We start from the raw sequence: 6570 nt of genomic DNA, 5'->3' as shown, positions 1-6570 counted from the left end.
CGCATGCCCACTATACGCCCTCGCTCAAAGTCCGTCAACTGCACATACGGTTCACGTCCACGCTGTCGCGGCATGCTACCAGTGTTAAAGACTGCGATGGAGCTCCGTATGCCACGGCAAACTGGCTGACACTGACGGCGGCGGTGCACAAATGCTGCGCAGCTAGCGCCATTCGACGGCCAACACCGCGGTTCCTGGTGTGTCCGCTGTGCCGTGCGTGTGATCATTGCTTGTACAGCCCTCTCGCAGTGTCCGGAGCAAGTATGGTGGGTCTGACACACCGGTGTCAATGTGTTCTTTTTTCCATTTCCAGGAGTGTATTATCATAGTAACTAGTGATACCCCACCTCCGTCTGTGCCTGCACCTACTACAAACGTGACAACGTCAAACTATAAGCAGTCACTACTGTGCCCAGGTCGTGGCTGTGGAAGATCTGGGGGACGACTTCAATTTAAATTTACTATTTGAAGGGCTTATTTCAATAGTGGTACAAGTCCATTACCTCCACTTTTCTGTCTATAATGCTTCTGACATTAATGGTCCAAACAAACAGAAAGAAGCCATATGCTTGAATATTTCTGGTATCTCAACTGCAGATTTTTCAGCGCTCATTTAACTTTAGGACTCTGTATCTCAGAATGAACAAAAATGGACTTGTACCACCACCGGTACTGAAATAAGCCCTTCATTTGGCACACCCACTTTGCAACGGCACAGTGATCATGTACCTGACAGTTGTATAACTACTATTATTCTGGACACAGGAGCGGCTGTTAGTGTCTTGTCCTATGATTTTTAAAGGAAATGTGTGAGTTTGAACCTGTACCAGAGTATCCTGTTCAGAACTGTAATATTTTAACGGCCGTAGGCAATAAGACTTCTAAGGTTAAGAAACGTATTTGTGACAGTCAAGCTAGGTAATGGGATCGTACAATAACCACCCATCGTCGTCCAAAACCTGGTAACTAATTGTATTTTAGGTTTAGATATATTGTGCATTACATATTTTGTGCACTATTGATTTCTCCCAACGTAAATGTATACTTAGAGATAAGGGCAGTGAAATTTGAATTGACCTGGATACCAGGACTCTGAATCGCGATTTATTATACAGGGTACAAGATTCAGTTATTAGAGGACACTGATGATGTTGACACACAGACACATCAACCTTATGCCGAGTTTGAGGACTTGAAAACTTTAATTAGTAATGAGTTATTAGAAACTGCAGCTGTCACACATGATGAACGTAATGAACTTTACATTGTTCTGTCCAAGAATATAAAAGTATTTAGCAAACGACTAGGTGTGATCAACGCAAATATGTATAAGATGGAAGTTAAGCCTCACCAGATTTTCTTCCACAAAACCTAGTATGTGCCACTATCCCAACAACCTTCTGTGTGGCACGAGTTGAAACAAATGTTACAGTGGAAAATCATCAAACCTTCCACGTCACTTTACTGCATGCAGCCCTTTATTTGTAAAGAAACCCAACAGGAATATCAGAGTTGTTTTGGATGCTCATGTAGTTAATGAGATTATTTTACCTGTTCACATGAAACCTGAGAATTTAGAGGACCAACTCCAGAAATTTTTACATTCTAAGTATTTTTCTACAATAGATTTGACCAGTTAGTTCTGGCAAGTCGCAATCACGCCAGATTCTAGAAAGCATACTGTATTTGTATTCAGGGGGCGAACCTATCAATCTTGTGTCTTTCCCCTCGGTCTGAACGTCATTTCAGGTGTGTTTATCACTGTATTGGATACTGTACTTGGTAACGAATTGGCTGAATCAGTTATTCATTACACTGATGACCTGCTCATAGCTAGTAAGACTTGGTATGAACACATTGATGCTTTGCAAAAGATTCTGCATAAATTCACACAAGCTGGAGTCTCAAAAAGTCGAAATTTGCTTGCAGTGAAATTACGCATCTTGGGCATGTTATTAATGCTCAAGGCATACGACCTGACCCAGGTAAGTTAGACGCAATCAGAAAGTTTCCTAGTCCATCGACTAGAAAGCAACTGAAATCATTCCTTGGATTTTGTCCTTTCTTTCGACGATTTTACCACACCAACTTTTAAACAGCAAACATCTATGGAACCTACTCAAAAAGAATCTGATATGGATATGGTCTGACTAATGGCAGAAAGACTTTGATAGTATTAAGCATGCTTTGGTCAACACAAAAAGTTTTGGATCACCCAGATTTTAATTTAGATTTTTGTATGACATGTGACGCTTCATACTATGGCTTAGGCTGTTGTTTGTTTCCAGTTGTAAAGAATGGAAAAGAAGAACATGTGAAAATTATTTGTTTTAGGTGCAGCACACTTAGTGAATGTGAACACACTTACTCTACCACAGAGCTTGAAACTCTCTCTGCAGTGTGGGCCTTTAAGAAATTCAATTATTATTTGTATGTCAAGAACACTAAAATTTATACTGACCACCAAGCTCTCACATTTCTATTAACTTATAAGCTTACACATCCCAGATTATCACGCTGGGCTTTATCTTTGCAAAACTGTTCCTTTGAAATTATATATATTAAGGGATAAGACATCATCATTGCCAATGATATGTCTCGTCTGCCTCTAGGCTTGAATGAGTATAACTCTGACCTAGAGAATGTGAATGATTACTGAATACTTCTTATGCAGGATAAGCTATATGACCAGTATTATATCGACTTATGTAGAAATACGTCAACGCTGCAGAAATCTGATCCTCACTGGAATAAGGTAAGAGTTTTACTCACAATTCAACCTGAACATCCTCTGTCCAACTGATATTTGATACATAATGATGTGTTATTTTATTGCTGTCATCCTGAAACCACTACTTGGTGTGTTTGTATTCCTAAGGATTCTGAACTCAACCTAATTTGGAACAAATATTTTGTTTTGGGTCATTATGGTACCAAGAAGAGCCTAGCAAACCTTAGTACCTATTGTTATTTTATGTGATGTAAGATCGACAATATACTCAAAACATGCGATCTGTCGAAAGTCCACATCCCATAAGCAGTGGTGGTGTGAAGCATATTCTTGCATTTTACGATTTACGTTCCAAGCATGTTAAACTGTATGCTATAAGATCTGCTACTGCCACTTCCATCATTCGTCGTTTCTCATGTGACTACATTCCCCACGTGGGAAAACCAAAAGCTATTTTATCTGACACTGCTGCATACTATGCTGGGTATAAGTGGCGTAAATTTCTCAAAGACAGTATTAAGAGCATTTTTATCTCAAGGTATAGTCCCCAGTGTAATTCCACTGAATGTGTGTTCCGTAAGGTTAACAGATTTATGAGAACCTATATTTCTACCAAACATACCAATTTGGTAACATATTTGTCTTTATTTGACGAGGAACATAATCACCTCAATGTTTATGAAACTCCTTGCATTCCTAATGAGCTCATGTTCGATTGCAAAGAAGACAACGATTGGACAACGCTGTTACCAAAATTTTATTTTTAGTAAACAACACACGACGAAAAGATAATGGAAGTCTGTGCGATGGTGAGTGTGGAAGCCAAAATTAGGAACAAAACTTATGCTCGTGCTGTCAATAGGAAGCAGGAATTTAAAAATGGTATTTTAGTGCTTTTCGCTTTCAGAAACTGACATACGGTCAGGAGAGCAGAGTGCTGACCACATGCCCCTCCATATCCGCATCCAGTGATGCCTATGGGCTGAGGATGACACGGCGGACGCTCGGTACCATTGGGCCTTCATGGCCTGTTCGGGAGGAGTTTTAGTTTAGTTTATGTTAGTGCTTTTGCGTACTCACCATAAGTCATCTGCTCTTCAGCGGTGCAACACAAAGGGACATCTGCTGCACAACAGTCCTTATGTTATTGTCAGCATCCTGCATCCTGGTGCATATCTGCTGCAGCATCCTAAAACAAATAGAGTTATAGGACTATATGCTCACAGTGGTCTTAGAGTATACCACGCTCAGCAGTAAACACATCTATGGATCACGCTTAAGTTATACACAACTATCAAATACATCTACCTTATAGTACTTCTACAGAGAAGCTACATAGTATAAGAGTTTTATTTCAGCTGTTCTTGTCAGCAGCAAAAGGAGAAAGAAGAGAATCGTCTTCGCCATATGCTTACAGCAGCCACTTAAAATTTTAAAGCAAATAATATATTAATTTTTGCACAGGTATGAAGAAAATATATTTTTAGCCTATGTGATTGACTATTTGCACCATCAGTCTTAGAATACTAACGACTGATTGACGTGAATACTTAATCATTCTACATCCTTACACTTTCACCTTGAAAGTGAGTGGATACGGATCTTACCACTGAACACACACACTTATGAGTAGCTAAGGCCATGCTTACACTGCTAACTTACACTCGTGTTGCCAGTATTTTTTGTGTGTGATATTAGTTCATTGCTTTTGTTATTTGCTTATTTGTGGTTGTGCATTTGGTCTCATTGCTGGTGTGGGATGTCTTGTCTAATCCTCCTCTATTTTAGGTGACATCATTTGCAAAAGCAAAACTTAGATCTAAGCTTGTAATGATTGTAAATACTGTAAATATTGTAAACTTATGTAAAGCTATATGAAAAATATTTCTATGTGACCAATCATACTTGTGTGAAATCAATAGAAATATGTTTCTGTGTTTATGTAAAGTCAATATGTAATAGTTTGTATGTGTTTGTACCTATGCAGAAACCTATACGTAACACATTTATATATCTTTATCTGTATTTAAGTAAAGCTAAATGATATATGTTCACTTGTATATGTTATCTGTACTTGTTACATGTGCCCATATGGGAAAAGTTATGAGACCTGCATAACCTGAAACTATTTGTGGATATTTACTATATGCCGCTGAACTTGTAACTACAAGGAAACTGATGTGCAAACTCGCATAATTGAAAAAGACTATTCATGATATATTGCTATGTAGATAGACGTGATGAGCTATTTATGTTCAAAGTTATTTTACTAACTGTTAATGTAAAGTCGTGTTACGAATTGTTTGCATAAAGACTTGTCAACGGACATTTGTTCTACATCACAACTACTTGTGTACGAATATCGCCTGACAAACTGAGAAAAATGGTTCAAATGGCTCTGAGCACTAAGGGACTCAACTGCTGTGGTCATAAGTCCCCTAGAACTTAGAACTACTTAAACCTAACTAACCTAAGGACATCACACACATCCATGCCCGAGGCAGGATTCGAACCTGCGACCGTAGCGGTCGTGCGGTTCCAGACTGTAGCGCCTTTAACCGCTCGGCCACTCCGACCGGCTAAACTGAGAACGTGAAAAAATGTCATAGTGAAGTGCTCCGACACTTTTGAGTGCACTGCAAATTCACATTTACTGCTCTGCATCACTGTATATCTGCACCTCTGCAAGTCTGAATAGCAAGAACAGGTTCCCTACTGCACCTACGGTCGCTTCGTTCCAAAACGATGAAGACCACTCGATGGGTGGAGGAATTTTGGAAGGATCCTCAATGAACAAAATGTTCAGGTAAATGACAGACACTCTTACCTGGTCTAAACGTGCCGTCCGAGGTCCTGCTTTCATGCCTTCACGAACTTATGCTGTGGAATGGGAATCCACCAGTCATGTATCATATATGGATATGGTGTTTGTCCAAAAAAAAAAAAAAAAAAAAAAAAACATACACCATTGATAACCTGCAGCCATCTAGAACGAAATTAGAATTATATTAATACTTTCAGCTGCTGATGGGCGTTGATATATACTAGTGGGGACATGTGAAAATGTGTGTCCTGACCGAGACTCAAATCCAGGATCTCCTGCTTACACGGCAGACGCTCTATCCATCTTAGTCACTGAGGGCACAGAGGATAGTGCGACTGCAGGGATTATCTTGTGCACGCCTCCCGTGAGACCCACATTCTCACCTCGTATGTCCACACACTACATTCATAGTGTCCCACCCCAACACACTCATTACTCATTGAAGACATTCTTACCAAGTCCCATAAGAGTTTGGGGAATATGTGTGCATCGGCACAGAAGAAGAAGGTCATGGCTGGTATTGGCAGAATTGTATATTTATATGGATATGGTGTCTGTTCTTTTGGACTTGTCCGAAAGAACAGACACCATTGATGGCCTGCAGCCATCTAGAACGAAATTAGAATTATATTAATGTCTTCAGCTGCTGACGGGCCTTGATATATATATATATCAACAGGGACAGGTGAAAATGTATGCCCCGACCGGGACTCGAACCCGGGATCTCCTGCTTACATGGCAGACGCTCTATCCATCTGAGCCACCAAGGGCACAGAGGATAGTGCGACTGCAGGGACTATCTCGTGCATGCCTACTGTGTGACCCACATTCTCTCCTTGTATGTTCACGCACTATATTCGTAGTGTCCCACACCAACACACTCATTACTCATGGAAGATAGTCTTACCAAGTCCCGTAATAGTTTGGGGAATATGTCTGCATCAGCACAGAAGAAGAAGGTCATGGCTGGTATTGCCAGAACTATATACTTATATGGATATGGTGTCTGTTCTTT

At 40.1% G+C, this 6570-nt stretch overlaps 1 non-coding gene across 1 annotated transcript; it reads right to left on the bottom strand.

Annotated features, from left to right (window-relative positions):
* Positions 1-6251: 6251 nt before the first annotated feature.
* On the bottom strand, positions 6252-6326 carry Trnat-ugu (transfer RNA threonine (anticodon UGU)). The gene has a single exon. It is a non-coding gene; the product is annotated as a tRNA-Thr (tRNA).
* Positions 6327-6570: the final 244 nt, after the last annotated feature.

The sequence above is a fragment of the Schistocerca nitens genome, chromosome 1 (genome assembly GCF_023898315.1).
Source record: "Schistocerca nitens isolate TAMUIC-IGC-003100 chromosome 1, iqSchNite1.1, whole genome shotgun sequence".
Lineage (NCBI taxonomy): Eukaryota > Metazoa > Arthropoda > Insecta > Orthoptera > Acrididae > Schistocerca > Schistocerca nitens.
The sequence above is the reverse complement of the archived record's forward strand: the minus strand, read 5'-3'. Positions and strand labels throughout refer to the sequence as shown.